At 21.0% G+C, this 20,642-nt stretch overlaps 1 protein-coding gene and 1 long non-coding RNA gene across 5 annotated transcripts in view; one reads left to right on the top strand and one right to left on the bottom strand.

The window, feature by feature from the left end:
* Window positions 1-7,055, bottom strand: part of LOC127285748 (uncharacterized) — a 46,719-nt gene extending 39,664 nt beyond the window's left edge. The window contains exons 1-2 of the long non-coding RNA XR_007843628.1: window positions 6,721-7,055; window positions 6,593-6,644 (exon numbers count right to left, since the gene is read on the bottom strand). This is a non-coding gene — a long non-coding RNA (uncharacterized LOC127285748). The remainder of the gene's footprint in view (window positions 1-6,592; window positions 6,645-6,720) is intronic.
* An 8,768-nt stretch (window positions 7,056-15,823) lies between these two features.
* The window catches only part of LOC127284942 (calcitonin receptor-like), a 102,261-nt gene continuing 97,442 nt past the window's right edge, over window positions 15,824-20,642 (top strand). For 2 of the 4 annotated variants that reach the window (XM_051310947.1, XM_051311031.1), the window contains exons 1-2: window positions 15,831-16,140; window positions 16,868-17,149. The gene's annotated coding sequence lies outside the window, so the exon portion shown is untranslated. Of the gene's footprint in view, window positions 16,141-16,867; window positions 17,150-20,642 lie in introns of all 4 variants that reach the window. The other 2 variants (XM_051310787.1, XM_051310710.1) reach the window with 2 other exon arrangements.

Below are 20,642 nucleotides of genomic sequence, written 5' to 3' on the forward strand. Positions count from 1 at the left end.
ATTTATATATAAAAAAAGAGGACAATTATTATATATGCATTTTTGTGCTATTTTTTATTCGAAACAAAATTATAATTATATATAAATTTCTTGACAACCGAATTTCAAATTTTTATTTTTTTTATTCAATAAAAAAGAGGATTTAAACATACGGATATGAAATTGTATTTAAAAAAAAACAAACGTCATTCTTTTTACCATTTAACTTCTAATTAATTGACTTTTAAATCAATTTTAATTAGTCTCATTGAAAAGAGAGAGAGAGATAAATATTGTTTATTTTCATACTTGTACATTTGCTTCAGCCGATAAACAATGAAAGTTTACAAAAGCTTTAGAAAATCCCTGTTATTTTCTTTTGTTGAAATTTTTCTCTATGATTTTTATTTTATTGTGTTTTATTTTTACAGTCAATTTAATTGTTATAAACTTTAAACACATGCGATTATTTATTTAGTCTTGTTCATCATAAATATATCTAAATTACATGCGTTATTATTAATTGCCCTCCATTACATTAGTTATCTTTTTTTTTTATATAAAATTTACTACTATCAAAAAGTTGGAAATATGTTATAAAAAATCATTAGTTAAAATTTTCATTTTATGGAATTTGCCATAATTATTTTTAAGCCGAATTTTTATTTATACAAATTAATATTTTGCAGAATTTTCATCAAATCGATTTTCTATTGGGATTTTTTATATAACCGAAAATTCACTTCATAGAATTTTTATTTGTCAGAATTTTTATTTACTTGAATTTTCATTTAATATAATATAGTAATTTTAAAGAATTTTTATTGGATAGAATTTTATTGCATATAGAATTTTTATTTGTTCAAATTATTATTTGTTATATAATTTCCATATAACCGATTTTTCATAATACAGAATTTTTACTTAAAAATCATTTATCAAAATTTCAAATTAATAGAATTTTCAATTTGTCCGAAATTTTAAATGTCCGAATAAATAATTGACAGAAAGTTTTCGGCGCGATTTTTAAAAATCAACTATCAAAAATTATCCATAAAATTGTGATTGGTTGATTTTTAAAAATCGCGCTGAAATCTTTCTGTCAATTATTTATTCGGACATTTAAAAGATTTCGGCGCGATTTTTAAAAATCAACCAATCACAATTTTATGGATAATTTTTTATGGCTGATTTTTAAAAATCGCGCCGAAAACTTTCTGTCAATTATTTATTCGGACATTTATAAAATTTCGGACAAATTGAAAATTCTATCAATTTGAAATTTTGTTAAATGATTTTTAAGTAAAAATTCTATAGTATTAAAAATCGGTTATAGGGAAATTATATAACAAATAATAATTCGAAGAAATAAAAATTCGGCTCAAAAATAATTATGAAAAATGAAATTCCATTAAATGAAAATTCAAATAATTTTTAGAACATAAAATTTTTTCTTCTTAAAAAGATATATTTTTTTTTCAAATAGTTTTTCCGTTTCTAATTTTTAGTGTATACAAATTAAAAAAAGAGAAAAATATTATCCGAAGGCGAAAAGATAAAAAAAAAAAAAAACGATATACATTAAAATAAATAATAAAACAAAAATTAATGAATAAAAAAAATAATTGAAGGTTTTTCCGCATAATCGTTCCGAGGTTGAATGCAAATAATTAGTAAAAATTTTAGTCTAGCTTTATCCTACAACTCAATAATAATAAAGTACACGTTCAATGTCAATGAAAAAGCATAAAGAATAAAAGCGTAATTTTTTAATTTATAATTGATTTGTATAAACTATATATGCGTTATATAGATTCTTGGGGGAATATAAAATAATATTAGAATAAAGGTATATAAAGCTTACTGGCCCTGGTTTTGAACTAACAGCAATTGTTTCTATATATATATGTACCTATATGTCTATTGTCTATATAAACTATAAGGCGCATTCAAGATTCCTGAGGCAAAGCGATTGATTTGAGTTGGTGCTCGAAGACCCACTTGACATTTCAGTGGAAATAAATTGAAGTGACCTTGCTATGAATTCTGAATGCGTTCGATAGAATCTCTTTTCTAACGGTCTTTTTTGCAAGCTCGATTTATCTAATTCTTATGAGAAAAAAAGGGAAATTAACGTTCCATAAATTAAAAAATATTTTAAAATAGATTTTTCAAATTCTGTTATATAAGAATCATAAACCGGTATAACAATTAGTTTTTATGTCACTAACAAGGAAGTATAATAATAATTGTTTTTTTTTTTTTGAATAATTGCAAAAGGAAACAGAAAAAATGACAATCTGAATTATGAAATAAAAAAAGATTCTTTTTTTTTCCTAATATAAATTTCTTTTTGATAATTTGATTCTAAAATAGGGCGACAAAACGTAAATGACCCTCTCAAACTATATATGTGACGCTCCATGAGAAAAGTGACCTTACGTACTTTTGACTTAAGGTTCGCTTTTACAGTGACTTGACATAGAGAATGAACCTTAAGTCAAAAGTACATAAGGTCCCTTTTCTCGTGGAGTGTCACATATATGTATTCTGGAGGTTGAGGTAATAAACTTAAATCTGAAACTCCCTGTACAAAATAGAGTGCTGTTGTGTCATCACATACAAATTATAGAACTTTATTTGGCTTTCATATATTCATTGTTAGTGTTGTGCTTGGCCCCTTGTTAACATATATCCTTTAAAACCCAAATCAATATTATCTGCCAGGTCAAGAACATTGTCTAGCGTGTTTAAAGCATTTTTCGATTCATCAATCAATATTTATTTTATATCAATAAATAATATTATGTTTGGCAAAAAAACCGATTTTCTTCCTTTTCGAATAATCAAATATTAATTATATGCAAAATGTTATTCCTTTTCATATTATTGACTCTAAAGGGATATATGAGCTTTGAACTTTAAGTTTAGTTTTTGCATAATTCAACATTAAATTATCCGACAATTTTCAATAATTTAAATTCCATTTTGAAATTCAATGCAAATATGTATTTTATAGCTTTATTATATTTTTGATTTTTGTTACAAAAAAAAAAAAAAAAAAAAAATTGAGCAAATATAAAATCAAATCTCTCTTTTAAACGACAAAATTTTTTTTATTTATTTACCTCTGCAGATTTATTAAAAAATGTAACCACTTTTTTGTAATAAACAAAATACTGTATAAAATACATTTTTTATATCTTTTTTAAAAATATTTAAAGTTTTTTCTTATTTCAAAATTCTAAAAATGAAAATAGTAAAAAAAAAAACCTGACATTTTATATATAGTTAATTGATTAATATGAATGAGTAAAGTTTGGTGATACAATTTTGATAATTAATTTAACTCCTTAAACATTGAAGAGCATAAAAGATGCTGCAATGTCTCAATGCATAATAAGGCACTTTACATGCATTTCCTTGGAGAATTTTCAGATCGAAATATATATGTTGGCTTTGTCCTTCAATTGTTTTCTTTTTTAATAATGTAACAATTATTAAGAATTAGATGAAAAATTACTTTAGTTTATAAAAAAAAAAATTATATCTCTATCACGGAGTGAAAAGAATTGTTGTGGTTACTAAAAATTAAGTTCACACAATAATTCCGGATTGTCAATATAGAACCAGCAGTTCTATTTGTTTTTGGGACAAAAAAAAAATTGTTGAAATGTGATTATTATTAAAACTATTCGGATTGTTCGGTGAATAAAAACAGAATTGTTTCACAGTAAACTAAAAGGCATTAAAATAAGCTGCAACGCTTCTTATTTTAATCCAATTTTGCTTATTTTAATACCAAAATGGATTAAAATAAGCAAAATTGGATTAAAATAATAAGCGTTGCAGCTTATTTTAATGCCTTTTAGTTTACTGTGTTGATGAACAAAGAAAATTGTTATGGAACAGTTGAAATAACAAAACTAAATTGTAAAAATCGGCAATACACTGAGGAAAATATGCTATTGAATCAACAGCATTTCTGCCAAAGGTATAAAAATTATTGATTCAAAAGCATATGCTATAAAATTTGTAAAACATTTTATAGATTCTATAGCATGTACTTTTGAATTAATAATTTTTATATCTTTGGCAGAAATGCTATTGATTCAATAGCATATTTTTCTCAGTGTACAATTTGTTGTATAAAGAAAGCTTTGATCCGTCTAATACAATTTATTCAGTTTTTTCGCCATCTAAAATAATTGATAGCAGATTTTCGTAGGTCATATCACCGCAGTTTCATTTGCATTAAAATCTGTGGAACATGCAGTTTCTAAATCAAATTCTTTGACCTAAAACAAAAAAATTATTTTGAGTTGAAATTTGTTGTTTAAATAATATTTAATATACATTTTGTATTTTTTAAGGTGAGATTATGTTGAATTGTCCACAGAAAATTAAAAGGTATTAAAATAAGCTGAAACGCTTCTTATTTTAATCCATTTTTGCTTATTTTAATCTATTTTGGTATTAAAATAAGCAAAATTGGATTAAAATAATAAGCGTTGCAGCTTATTTTAATGCCTTTTAATTTTCTGTGTCTCTTCATTCATTCACTACACTTGCAATAGATTTCTCACTTTAACCGGATTTATTATTTAACAGCACTTTGTTATTTCTTTTAAAAAAAAACTAATAATAAAAGCAAAAGTGGAACATGTGCCAGAAGCTGTACGGAATTGAAAACTGACAACAAAAAATTCGTATTGTTGTTAAAACAACATACATTTGTATTGATAACAATCCGAATTGTAATATTAACATTTGGAATTGTAATATTAACAAATCTACTGACAAGAATACAAAAATTGTTTGCACAACAATCCCATTTTTCTCCGTGATAGAAATATACACTGAAAAAAAAATTCTGGTTAGGCTATATTTAACATTACTTTCTAGTTATGTTAACCAGAATTCTAGTTGAATTAACTAGAATTCTCGTTAAAATAACCAGAATTCTGGTTAACCTAACCAGAATCAAAATGTTAAATATACCCTAACCAGAATTCTGGTTAGAATTTTTTTCAGTGTAGTAAAGAGAAACATTTTTTTAAAAGATATTTTATTGCGTATTTTTCTCTAGGGAAAAATTGTACAAAAACAAAAAATTCTACTTTCAGTAAATCTTTTTCCATCTGTATACTGTATTTTTTTTCAAAAAAAAAAAAAACAAAAGTGCAATGTCACCTGCACTGATCGATGACTTGTATTCGTTCATTCGTATGGAAATCGAAATATCAATGAAACTCGACATTCTCTTTTCAAACTTGTTTCAATCTTTCAATTTGTAAGCTTTTATATTTGCTCAATTTCTATCTTCTATAATTGAATTTTAGTTTCGATTACAAATTGAAATATTTTAATTTAAAATTATGTTTTGCTTTCTGTATAAAAGATTATTATTATTATTATTATTATTTTTTTTAATTTTATTGCGGACAGTAAAATTAAATGGTTCATTAAAGATATCGTTTGCTCGCGCTGGTCACGTACATTATAAGTATGAATCATGTCAAATGTCACGGCTGGACAAGAAAAATACACTAGTTAAAGAACAACATTTTAAAAAATTAATACTGTTATTGGGTACAAAAGGTTCAAACACCTCAGAATATTTTTTTTCTTTTTCTCTCTGATTACTGATCTCAAAATAAAATAATAATAATAATAATTATTATTATTATAATTTTATAATTAATTTAATTATTATAAATTGTTTTTTTAATAAATAAAATTAATTACAATTTTAAAAAATTTCGATTATTTAAATAATTTTATACTTTATAATATTCGGAAAAAAAAATCTTCACCTGAGACAGCGATAAGTTTCACTGGAATAACGATATGTTTCACTAAAACAGTGAAAGTTTTCACTATTCTAGAGAAACATATCGCTGTTTCAGATAAAGATTTTTTTTCCGTGTCTATCAACAAAAATGATTGATTCATAATTATAAAAAAAAAATAATAAAATATAAAAAAAAATATATATATAAAAATTATATAAATATAAAAAAAAATATATAAAAAAAATTATATAAATATTATATAATTAACATAAAACCATTTTTCGCGAGTTCCTTGTTATAAAATTCTACAGAATTGTATAACAATTTAGATTTTTTTTTATGAACTTTAGTATTTAATTGACGATTTGATTTTTCCGCATAGTTTCAACATAATCGAATTTTTGTAATAAAAAAAAAAAAAAAAAAAAGAAAAAAAAATGTCGCGAGCGATAAAGAGTCGATTGCGATATTTTTTCTTGAAAAGTCTCGTTAATCCAACACTCTACTTATGACGTCTCGAGTCACGTCACACACCGAACGCACAGGTATCGCCAGAAATATACCTATATTTCTACTATATATATATTTACACGTATATATGACTTTAATGATTCACGTTTCTATGTTAAGAATATTTTCACTTTCGAAATAAATATTTAATAAATCAATACACAAAAATACAATAAAAAAATATTTTTTTTACCCCCACAACAAAAAAAAACGTAACATAATAAATACGTGTCACCTGATGTATTTTTTTTCCCAATGAAGGGTAGTATTTAATATTTAGTGAATGAGAAATAAAATAAAAATCTTACCTTGTATTATATAGAAATGGTTTGCTGTCTGATGATCAGGTAATTAGTCCATCTGAAAAATTTTGAAAAAATTGTTACAAATGCTTGTAAAGTTTTATAATAATAATAATAATAATAATAATAATTACAGTATTAATAAATTTTTTTTTGAATCAGCGGGATTTAATTTCTGTAATTTAGAATAATTTTTTTAATTTGTTGATTTAATATAATTTTTCAATAAAATAAAATAAAAAAAAAAAAAAAAAAGAGACAAATGGAAATAAAATACGTGATGATGTTTCGATAAGCGTGAGACTATTATAATGACGGTGTTGTTCACCTTCAAAAGTTACATTTAAATGAACCAATTGTCACGTACGTTTATATTTGATTAGATAGATAGATATTATAAACTAGCGATAATTTTTATGATTATAAATTCCCGGTCAATTTTCTCTTTTTTCCGGACAAAATTTTATAAATAATTTCTTTCACACAAAAAATGATCATTTTTCTAAAAAAAAATTCATAACTTTTTTATTTTGCGATATAATAAAATTTAATTCTACTACAAAAAAAATTAGTTTAAAAATACATTTTATACATTTATATATCAAAATTTATTTTATTCAAATACATTACTTGACTATTATCAAATATATATATTTATTTGTATCAAATAATTATTATTGGAAAATGGTATTTTTTCAAAATAAAAAAATTATTGGTTCAAATAAAATTTTAAATAAAAATTATTTGGTTCAAGAAAAAATTATTTGGTTCAAGAAAAAATTATTTGGTTCAAGTAAAAATTATTTGGTTCAAGTAAATATTTATTTGTATGAAATAATAATTATTGGAAATGGTATTTGTTTTAAATAAAAAAATTATTGGTTCAAATACAATTCAAATAAAAATTATTTGGTTCAAGTAAATATTTATTTATATCAAATAATTATTATTGGAAAATGGTATTTTTTCAAAATAAAAAAATTATTGGTTTAAATACAATTCAAATAAAAATTATTTGATTCAAGTAAATATTTATTTATATCAAATAATTATTATTGAAAATGGTATTTTTTCAAATAAAAAAATTATTTGTTCAAATATAATTCAAATAAAAATTATTGGTTCAAATACAATTCAAATAAAAATTATTTGGTTCAAGTAAATATTTATTTGTATGAAATAATAATTATTGGAAATGGTATTTGTTTTAAATAAAAAAATTATTGGTTCAAATACAATTCAAATAAAAATTATTTGGTTCAAGAAAACATTATTTGGTTCAAAAAAAATTATTTGGTTCAAGTAAAAATTATTTGGTTCAAGTAAATATTTATTTGTATCAAATAAATAATTATTATGGGAAATGGTATTTTTTCAAATAAAAAAATTATTGGTTCAAATACAATTCAAATAAAAATTATTTTGTTCAAGTACCTAAATATTTATTTGTATCAAATAATTATTATTGGAAATGGTATTTTTTCAAAATAAAAAAATTATTAGTTCAAATACAGTTCAAATAAAAATTATTTGGTTCAAGAAAAAATTATTTGGTTCAAGTAAAAATTATTTGGTTCAAGTAAATATTTATTTGTATCAAATAATTATTATTGAAAAATTGTATTTTTTCAAATAAAAAAATTATTGGTTCAAATACAATTCAAATAAAAATTATTTGATTCAAGTAAATATTTATTTGTATCAAATAATATTATTATTTGAGATGCGATATTTGTTTAAAGTAAAAAAATTATTTAAAATACAATTTATTTAATTCAAATATAAAAATTATTCGACCCAAGTAAATATTTATTTGATTGTCAAGTAATTGAATATTTGGATTAAATAAATTTTTTTTTCATATCTGAAAAATTCACGGTTTTTTTTTTCTTTAATAATTCATACGGAAAAAATAAATAAACAATTTTTTATGAGAGAAAACAGAAATAGTTGGCTTTTGTTTTTCTATATATTAGAAATAATGTCAATTCTTATGAAAATTCAATTAGATTTTTGAAATGCGAAACAAATAGTGAAATGGTTATACATATATATATCGGAATTTATTGGATGCACCGGAATACAATTCAATTAACTGGGCCAATAGACAGACTGAATATACCACGTTGCTATGTTAATGCATAAACGTTACTAATACGATTTCAAGATGTTTCACATATAATATATATGTGTATCAAGTTAATGATAATAATGCATGTTTCACATTTTGTATTTAAAAAAACAAATCTCGCTGACAACAGTATTTTTGAAACTGAAATTTTTTTTTTTATTGGTCCAGTTTCAATAAATATCAAATTTTGATTAAATAATTAATATTTTTTTTTTGTTTTTAAATTTTTTTCATTCAAATATAGAAAGTTTTTTTCAATAAATAAAATGAAAAATTTCTTTTTTGAATAAAATTTGTTGTATCGAATTTTTTTCTCTGGCTTTTTTCCCTTATCTCTCTCTTTTTTTTGCATCTATTTTAGGGTAATAAAGTTAGGAATGAAACTGTGTAGAAAATCTCCAAAGGATCCTGGGTAAAGTTGGCCAAGTTCACACGTGTGACAGTTTACGAGACAAATCTTCCTATTCGTTCCAGTTGAAGAATTTCTCAAGGGACGTGTGCCTTGATAGAAATAGTGGAGATTGATGCTCTATATTTGAATTTACGCTTTTGCAAAGTTATATACTTGTTATATAAATAACCACCGAATCTCGACACTTTCGTGATTTTCAACTTCTGTATACATATATATATATAAACGTTTATGTGTGTGTTAGAAATGCATCCGTAATAAAATTTTTTTAAATAAGATGTAATTTCTATTATCTTAATTACCATTTAATGATAAGAAAACCTCGCGTAGTAAAAGTACGTGTTCAAGTGTATAAAATTACTTTAAACTTGTGGATAAACGATTAATTACTTGTAATCACTGTTGATTATAAAAGACATTTTCAATCACTTATTTTACAAGTGAGATAAAACATTTCCATGAAATTAGATATCAAATTAAAGTTGATTCATTTTTCTGAATATATATTTATTATTTTTATATAAAATACTTTCATTTTAAAATTATTTTTAAGTTGAAAATAAAATTATCACGCCTCGGATCGATTTTAAGGCACAAAAAAAGTCGTTTTAGTCGATTTATATTGAAAAAAGTCGATTTTTTTATTTTTACAAAAACATTTTACAGATTTTTAAATCAAATTTTGTTATTTAAATAATAATACTTTTGAAAGGGTTGATGTTGAAATTTTTAGAAATAATTGAATTTCAAAAGATTTTGTTAATTTTCAGACAATAATTAAAAAATTTTACAGAACTAAAAATAATTTATCAAATAATTTGTGGAATAACATTTTTTTAAAATAATTTGCGAATTTTCAAATTTTTTACAATTGAGATTTTTGAAATTAATTGAACTTCAAGTGATTTTTAAATAAATTTTTTTAATTATTTCACTAAAAAAAATTTATTAGAAATTGCGGACAAAAATACAATAATTTTGAAAACAATTTTTAATTGAAAAATTGTTTCAGATAGTTCAATTTTCAAAGAATATTATAAAAATAATTAAAAATAATTTAATTTCCTTAGAGTTATAATTGAAATTGTTAAATTTCAAAAAATTTTCGATGGAAAATTTTAGAATGCTTTTAAATTCAAATTTTTGAAAATAATTGAATTTTAATTAAAATTTTGGATAATAATTCAATTTTAGTTGATTTTTGATATAATAATTGATTTTAAATTCAAATTTTGGGTAATAATTGAATTTTAGTTGATTTTGAATTGAAAATTTGGAAAATAATTGAATTTTAAAAGATTTTAAATTGAAAAATTTAAAAATAAATGAATTTTCTTTGATTTTTGAATTGAAATTTTGGAAAATAACTGAATTTTAATTAAAATTTTTGATAATAATTTAATTTTAGTTGATTTTTGATTAAAAATTTGGATAATAATTAATTTTGAATTGAAATTTTGGATAATTTTTGAATTTTAATTGATTTTGAATTCAAATTTTGGGTAATAATTGAATTTTTTTTGATTTTGAATTGAAAATTTGGAAAATAATTGAATTTTAAAAGATTTTGATTTGAAAATTTCGAAAATAATTGATTTTTTTTTTGACTTTTTAATTAAAATTTTGGGAAATAATTGAATTTTAATTGAAATTTTGGATAATAATTTAATTTTACTTGACTTTTGATTAAAAATTTGGATAATAATTAATTTTGAATTGAAATTTTGGATAATTTGAATTTTAATTGAAATTTTGGGAAATAATTGAATTTTAATTGTAATTTTGGATAATAATTTAATTTTAGTTGATTTTTGGTTAAAAATTTGGATAATAATTCATTTTGAATTGAAATTTTGGATAATTATTAAATTTTAATTGATCTTGAATTTAAATTTTGGTTAATAATTGAATTTTATTTGATTTTAAATTGATTTGTGATTTTGAATTAAAATTCTTTGGTAATTTTATTTGATTTTTTTTTTTAAATTATAAACAATTGTTAAATTTTATAAAAATTTTAATTGAAAAATAATTTGAAATTATTGAATTTGTGATGAATTTCATTTAAAATTATTAAAAATAATTAATTTAGTGAAGAATTTTAGTTAAAAATTTGTTAAATAATTGAAATAAAGAAGATCTGAAGAAGATCTGCATTTTATACTAAGAAAAATGGATTTTATTTAAAAAATTTTTTTTTAAATGTAAAAAAAAGTCGAAAAAGTTGCATTTTATTAAAATAAGTCAAAAAAAGTCGGAAATAGTCGAAAAAGTCGTATAATCCGAGGACTGAATTATTTAAAAAAAAAAAAAAAAACATAATAATGCACTAAGAAAAAAATTTATTTAATTCAAATAATCAGTTACTATTAAATAAATATTTATAATTGAACCAAATAATTTTTATTTGAATAAATTGTATTTGGACCAATAATTTCTGTATTTGAAACAAATATACTTATTAATTGGCTGAAATAAAAATTATTTGATAAATATTTATTTGATAATAATCAAGAATAACTGAATATTTGAATCAAATAAATTATTTTTTTTCATTGTTTTTACTTTCATAAGTTTCTGATTGAATTAAATTTTATAAGAAATTTTTGATTTTGACAATTTTTACGATTTGAAAAGACTTTGGTAAAAAAAAAAAAAAAAATTGAGTTTTAATGATTGTTTGAAAAATTGTCTTCTGAGATCAAAAAGAGGCTTTATGTGGTCATAATACCGCCTATGACATACAAAGCTTTTTCCGGAAGCATTTAAAATAAGAAAGAACCGATTGTTCTCATATGTCCTCGAATAATTTTGCAACTTGGGCTGCGACCAAGGATTTTTTATCATTAACAGGTGCAAATACTAAGAATTAATTACAAATAGAGAAAAAAGTAAATAATTTTCGAAAATATAAAAAAAAACCTAAATCCTATACCAAAATACGTTATCATTTTGACCTAAAAAAATAATTAAAAATTTTAATTCATTTTTTAACAAAGACATTGGAAATATAGTATAAAAAATTATTTATCTGGAAAAAAAAATGTTCGAATAGAAAAAAAGAAATGTAAACAAATTTCTAAATCCGCTCTCATTTTAAAAAAGTATGACAAACGTCTTTTCTTGTCAAGTGTGAAAACATTGGTATCACACCTCAAAAACCTAATATAATAATAATAATAATAATAAAAATAAAAGAAAAAAAATTCAAATAAATCTTATTTTCCGGAGACAAAAATCCGAGGGATAAATCTCACAGTAGGTGATGTGATTTGAAAATCATGTTACAATATACTTTATTGTTTCTACAGATGTTTCGCGAATACGAATGGCTTTTCATTTTCCTTATCTATATTTTCTAATATTGTAGAAAATATTGCAAAATTATATATATATATTTGAAAAAAAAGAATTTTTTAGATTTTTTTGAATTAAAGATAATATTTGTTTTCGTTATTTTTTACGAGCGGTTTCTAATTTACAACCCTTTTTTTTCTGAGAAATAAAGGTCATTTCGTCACAATAAGGAACCCATAAAATTGGTAATACTAATTTGGTTTTATTATTATTTTTTTTTTGACGTGAATATAATATAGTCAACGGAAGTATGACTCATATATGGATTATAGTAATTGAATAATAGAATTATGGCTTCTTTTGAATCTCTTATATATTATACATATGGCCCTGATAAAATTCAAAAGAATGCGTAATGTATGAAATAAAATATTAAAAATTAAATAATTAAAATTCTTTCAATAATGAAAACATAAAAGAATTTTCCCAAACAAATTTTTTTTTAATTTAGAAAAAAAAATTAAAAATAAATTTAATAATTAAATTAAAAATTAGAATATTTTTTTTTTATTTTAAAAAATTTTTGTCAAAATATTATTCTCATTGACATGAAATTACACTCAGAGAAATGGTATATTTGTCTCCACGCCTATACTAATATTCATTTATTTGTTGCAAATATATTTTATTTCATTGAAAAAAAAAAAATTTATTTGAGCCAAAGAAAAATTTATTTCTGACAAATAAAATTTTTATTTACACCAAATATATAAATAAGTTAGTAGGCTCTGAGACAAATATATATACACTGAAAAAAAAATTTATTTTTATTTTATTTTAAATACCAGTGTATTTGGTTATTATCAAATAAATATTTACTTGAATCAAATATTGAAATACTGAAATATTTAATTCAAATATTATATATTTAATTCAAATAAAAAATATTTGATTCAAGTAAATATTTATTTTATAATAACCAAATACACCGGTATTTAAAATAAAATAAATTTTTTTTTCAGTGTACATTTATTTAATTCAAATATATTTTATTTGATTCAAATAAATCATTTCTCTGTGTGTAATTTGAATAATAATTAAAAGATATTTTTAAATAAAAAAGAAAGCGAGGATAATTATAGTAAAAAAAAAAAAAATCTGTGATTTGCGTAACCGGTTATATTCTTGGCGCCTATATTTAAATATGGCAAATATTCTTGCGTCAAGTATAGTATATTCTTTTTTTTTCAGTGTAAGGAATTACAGAAACAAATAATTGAATACACTCGAAGAATGGTAAATGATGTGTGCAATTTAAAAAATGAATGCCCGATGCATGTGTGAGTAAAGAAAAAAAAAAAAAAAACGAATCGCGTACTGCATACAAAATAACCAAAACTAAATAAAATTCTGTGGCCATGAAACGGAAGTTTCCTAATACGTGTTCATCCGGTATTTTTTCTCCTTTTTTTAAGATCAATTAAAAATAAAAAGTAAATAATTTCTTTCAAAAAAAAAAAAAAAAAAAAAAAAAAAAAAAAAAAAAAAAAAAAAATTAGAAAATTATTTATCTTTCATTTTTAAAAATTACATTTCGAGTCACGTACTAAAAATTATTTTTCAAATTAGACATATAATAATTTTTTTTATTTAAATCAAATAAAAATTTATTTAAATAAATATTTATTACGCTCTGAGATAAATATATCAGGTAAAAAATTGTTAAATTTTTTTTTATGTAAATAAAACTACTATTAATTAATTAATTAATTAACTAATTAACTAATTAACTAATTAGTATACTACGAAATCGTATTATAAAATAAATAATTAACATTTACAATTTTATGGAAAATTAAATTTCAAATCAAGTTTAAATATATTAATATTACAAAAAATTGGCAAAGTTGAGCCTTGGCTTTTGATTTATTTTATTATTAAATAGGTCTAAAGTTGTCATTGTTCTAAACTTGTGAATAATATTTTATAAATAATAAATTTATGTAATAATAATAATTATCAAAAAAAAATTTAATAATATATATATATACATAGTTACTGATGTAAAGTTTAACTTTATGTTTTCAATTATAAACGTTTATGCAAAAATAGATTTCGTTATCGCTAGACAATACAGGCAAGGCCAAGCAAGCATGTAATTTAAATGCCTCTTTGATTATAAATTAAAACCATTATTTGCTCGTTTGGTAAATATATGAATTTAACATGTTCAGAAAAGCATCGCCAGAGGACAGAACCTGTCGGGCATAACTCTAAGTACTCTATGATAAAATCAATATTAAGTTTTTTAATTCACAAAAAAAAAAATTACGTATTTAAATAATTTTAATTATTAAATATAAGTATGGTTTATGATAAATTAAATTTTTTAAACCTACATTTTTACTATAAAAATATATTTAAAATTTTTACTTTTTAAATTTTTCATATATTATTATTATTATTATTATTATTATTATTATTATTATTATTATTATTATTATTTTTAATTGTATATTTTTCAGTTTATGCATATGAAAATAAGAGTTTATTAAGCGATAACAATTTTTTTTTTAAATAATATATGTTTCCTATTTCTTATCTACGGCTGATAATAAAAAAAACTTTTATTTTTCGAGAACATTTATAAGAGTTTATCAAAACAAAATTTTTAAACTTTTTTTTAACAATTTTCGATTTTAAATAAATTAAAATATATAGATAATTTTACTCAATTTGATGCGCTTGCGAGCGTTTAATTTTGCTAGTATTAAATAATATATTATAATAATAAAAATAATAATAATACATATACTTTGTAGAAATAGGTCCATATGTTCGAATATAGATAATTTTTTATTGAATTTATTGGAATAAAAAAAATAATTATAAACAAACACATTAAACATTACAACACATTAAATTAATTAAATTATTAAGTAATAATTAAATTAATAATTAAAAATTAAATAATTAATTAATTAATTAATAATTAAATTTAGAATTAATAATTTAAATAATTAATTTTAAATAATTTAATTAATTAAATAATAAAATAATTAAATTTAGAATGAAAATTTTTAATTCTTTTAATTTTTTTCTTTTATTATTTTTTATCTCTCTTTTATTTTTGTATAAAAAAAAATTACTGATTTCGAAATATGAATTTTTAAAAAAATTATTTTCTCTAACATTTCAAAAGTTGAATTTTTTTTTTTAATAAAACAAAAATTGTACCATAAATGAAAATTTTTTTTTTTTTTTGTACATTGAAAAAAGCGCAAACTCAAGTGAAGCTTGCGCATAAAGTTAAACCGGAAGTTAAAATCAGCGCGCGCATTTTGTGTCTCATGCTTTAAACATTGTGCTTCTCGACTTTGATATTTCAGTAGTAAATCGCGCGTTCTCCTGTTCGCGTGGTTTATATGACAAATAATCGTTTTTCTCTTTATTAAATTCAATTTATTCAATAAGAAAATAAAATTTTTTATGTTTCCTATTTGTAAAAACTTTTTTTTTAAAAAAAAATTCTAATTTATATTTTTCTCGAAAATTTTTTATTCCATTTTTTTTTAAATAAATTTTTTAATATTAATACAAAAACAATATTTTTTTTTTATAAAATTGTTAAATTTTTTGCCTTTTGGGGATTTTTAATATTCGGCAAAATAAATTTTTAAAATATTATGATTTTCTCGCCTTTATTTTTAGCATGTGAGTTTATTTACTCTGGAAAATGTTATAGTCACAAATCAATTGACTTTAAAACAAAATTTTGTGCATTAAAAAGATTTAATTTTATTCTTTAACAATAAAATTCTTATTTTTTTTTTTTTTTGAGAATGGAATTTAAGAAAATAAATTAAAATAAGTTTACTTGCATGAACGAATCGTTTACTTATCGCAAAAAAAAAAAATAAATAAAATCCATCAATGAAATGGTTTACTGAAATAGCAAATTTTATTATCCTAATAAAATGGAAAAAATTTACTTTCATATATAAAATAAAACTCTTAGAAATTGATATCTTATTAAAAAAAAAAAAGTTGTAGCCGTTTGCCTTGTTAAATCATCAATTGCATATTATTATCAAACTGCAATTAAAAGATAATGAGATATCGAAAAAAAAGAAGAATTACGAGGGATATGGTATACGAAGATAAAAAGACCGGAAAATGCAAATCAAAACTTAATTTTCCTCTCAAAATAATATTATTGAAAAGTTGTAAAAAAAAAAAATTACGAAAAGTTAAAAAACGAAATTAAAAGGAATAAAAATATTGTAGAATAAAGAAAATAAATCAAATAAAATACAAAGAGGATTTTTTTTTTTTTAATAAAATTTAAATGATCGTAAAATTGTCAATAAAAAGTTGAACGACAATTATTATGTTTTTTTTAATAAAATAAAATTCATATATGAAAATATAAACTCCACAGGTGTTTCTCAATGGATAAAAGATATTGGTATATCGTAGTCATGGGAAATCTATTCTGCACTTTCAAGTATAAAGGAAAACGATTTTCTTTATTATTTTAAAAGAAAGAGAGAGAGAGAAAAAAAAGAAGGAATTAGTTTAATTGACATCGCACACAAATTCGCATCGAATTGACTAAAAACTTTTCTATAGTGTAATCGATTTAAGTCTTGGTGTTCATCGGGGAATTTGTGACGTCTTATTTGATCTCCTGCGACGTTCCTGGGTGTAAATTAATTTCAAGGTAATTACATTACATTAAACCACAGTAAACAACATGTTTCCCTTTTCTTCGTCAAAATTAACAAATTTTTAATTTGATTTCCAATTTTTCATATGACAATTAATGAATAATCAAATTAATTTCAAGGATAAAAATTCATTTTTAAATTAGAAAATATAATTTAAAAAAAATGTTTTTTAATTTATTTTTTCTTTTTATTTATTTTTTTTCGTATGTTTAAAAATTTTTTGACATTTAATTTACAAGTGAATGTATTATAAAGTTCCTATAATTAATTTTCCTTAATTAACTTGACTAAGTCACTTTGTATCGCGAGCAATAAAATCGATGACTAAATTGATATAAGAAAAGAGGAAATAGAATTGTGGAAGACATAAAAGCAGGAAACAATGTTAAAATCTACTTTCGTGCCATGAAGGGTACCATTATATACACAAAAAAAAAAAAAAAAAAAAAAAAAAAAAGAACAAGAAGAAGAAGAGCAAACAAACAAAGGCACATTTAGCAGATTAAAGTTTACATTGAGCTATAGTTTCAAAAGGAATTCGCGAAAGAAGACATTTCTTCGACACTAACGATTCTTTTTGACATTTTTGAAAACTTTATTTTTCCGGGTCACTTTCTTCATACCTAGAAATTTTTTCATTTTTTTTTTTTTTTTTTTTTTTTTTTTTTTATATCAATTTCAACATGCTTTTCAGAGAGAAAGAGATGCTTTTCAGACACAAAAATGTTTCTTTTTTTTTGCGACAAGCAAGAGTTCGTTTAAAACTTGTGTCATAAAATAATTGCTTAGTATATTATACAAAAAAAAAAATTATATAAAATAAACTTATTTTGATGAAAAATAAAATAAAAAAATTTTAAATAATAAATAATTATTATTTTTTAAATTTTAAATAAAATAAACTTATTTTATTACTATTAAATTATAATAATAATTATTATTATTAATATATTTAATATTTATAGTAATAATATTATTATAATAATTATTATAATAAAAATAATAATAATAATAATAATAATAATAAATATGTTTTATTGTAGGCAACGATAATAATTATTATTATCATTATAATTATTATAATTATTATCATTATAAATTATTTTTATTGTATTTTTTCTATATATATTATGATTCCCTTATGAAAATTCTTTATAAGAAAATAATGTTAAAGCTGAAATGTTTTTCAGTATAATGTTTTTTGTATAATATTTTCGCGATTATAATTTATTATAAGAAATTCATTATAAAATTTTTTTTTCTCAAATATAATTATAAAAATATAATTATTAGAGACTCTGTAATGAAATCATTACAATTTTATAATTATAAGAAAATGTAATTATAGAAAATAAAATTTTTCACTTGCAAAAATTAAAATATTATAAAATTAAAATTATAAAAATTTAATTACATAAACTAATTAATTTTGTATTTTACTGATAACTATATATATATATATATATAGTTTTGTAATTTTATAATTTAATTTTTGTAATAATTTTTATAATTTTAATTTTATAATATTTTAATTTTTGCACGTGAAAAATTTTATTTTCTACAATTACATTTTCATAATTATAAAATTATAATGATTTCATTACAGAGTCTCTAATAATTAAATTTTTATAATTATTTGAGAACAAAAATTTTATAATGAATTTTTTATAAAAAATTACCTATAATCCCGAAAATATTATACAAAAAACATTATACTGAAAACATTTCAGCTTTTACATTATTTTCTTATAAGGAATTTTCATAATAATATTATTATAATAATTATAATAATAATAATAATAATAATAATAATAATAATAATAATAATAATACCGAATAATTATTATCATTATATCCAAATTATTTTTATTGTATTTTTTCTATATTATGATTTTTCAAAATTTTCCTACAAAGATTTTTCTTAATTGGAATATTTTAATATAACAATTCGCAAAATTGAAATAAGTTTCATTCAAGTAAAACTAATTTAATTTTCAGTCCTCCTAACAATAAATTGTTTCAATTTCATCTTTTGCTAAATATATAAAGTCAAGTATTATATATATATATATAAAACTTTTTCTGAAAATATGTGCATTATGTTCAATTCATTGAACTGTAAAGAAACTAGATTAGATACAAAACCTGTTTCAGCATCTCTTTGATTATGTCTTTTTGAATAATGTAAGTTTATTATTTTAAAAAGCAATTTAGCTTTATATATAGAAATTTTAATTAGAAATAAAAAAATTTTATATATAAAAAAACTTTTATTCAATTAATGAAAATTGAATTATTTATATATTTTTTTATTTAAGTTAGATCGTTTTTTAAAAAATACTAAAAAATATAAATTTAAAAAAAAAAATTCATTATTTAAAAAAAAATTCATTATTTTTTTTATAAAAAAAAAATAATTTTTTTCTTATCCGATTTAAAATTTTTTATATTTGAGTGCGAAAATAATTTTCTAAGCTTTTCTAGCTTCTCATCTCGAGTTTCATATATGAATTGCAACCTTATCACCCCTCTCAAAAGGACCTTCTGCCTCTGCAAAGCAATTTATGCCACGATTTTCTGACAGAGTCGACAATATCGGAAAATTTATTACTCTGTTAAGTGTGTATTCGGACTAGATATATATATATATATATATATATATATATATACCCGTGTGGAAAAAGCCACGATCTTGCCCTCAAGAGTTCGGGGCCCCCGGCGGGGGCCCATGAGGGCTGATCCATATGGCGAATCCATGAGGGGCACCGTAGGGGCCCCGCATGGATCGCCCTCATGATCGATTAGCAAAATTTTCTAAGTCCAAAAATCAAATATTTTTTTATCACCAAAAAATTAATGTTTATAATGATTCACAACAATGAAAAACGCGTTTTTAATTAAAATATATTTTCACTTTTTTTGAAAATAACACTCACACTTATGGCGAATCCATGAGGGGCACCGTAGGGGCCCCGCATGGATCGCCCTCATGATCGATTAGCAAAATTTTCTAAGTCCAAAAATCAAATATTTTTTTATCAACAAAAAATGAATGTTTCCAATGATTCAAAACCACGAAAAACGCGTTTTTAATAAAAATATATTTACACTTTTTTGAAAATAACACTCACACTTATGGCAAAATAGATGAGGGCCACCGTAGGGGCCCGCATGGATCGCCCTCATGATCGATTAGCAAAATTTTCTAAGTCCAAAAATCAAATATTTTTTTATCAACAAAAAATGAATGTTTCCAATGATTCAAAACAACGAATAACGCGTTTTTAATAAAAATATATTTACACTTTTTTGAAAATTCGCCTGAGATGATTCATGATAATAATCATAAAGCATATAATTAATTATATTTTATAAATTGCATTTGATTGGAAAATATAATTTAATATCTTAACTTTAACTAAATGATGTAAAGCACTTTTCTTTGTTAGGTATTTTTCAAGTTTAAATAGCATCAAGAAGTTAGCA

This window comes from Leptopilina boulardi, unplaced genomic scaffold (genome assembly GCF_019393585.1).
Source record: "Leptopilina boulardi isolate dan_hultmark-lab unplaced genomic scaffold, ZJU_Lbou_2.1 LbouV2_1, whole genome shotgun sequence".
In the NCBI taxonomy this organism is placed as follows: domain Eukaryota; kingdom Metazoa; phylum Arthropoda; class Insecta; order Hymenoptera; family Figitidae; genus Leptopilina; species Leptopilina boulardi.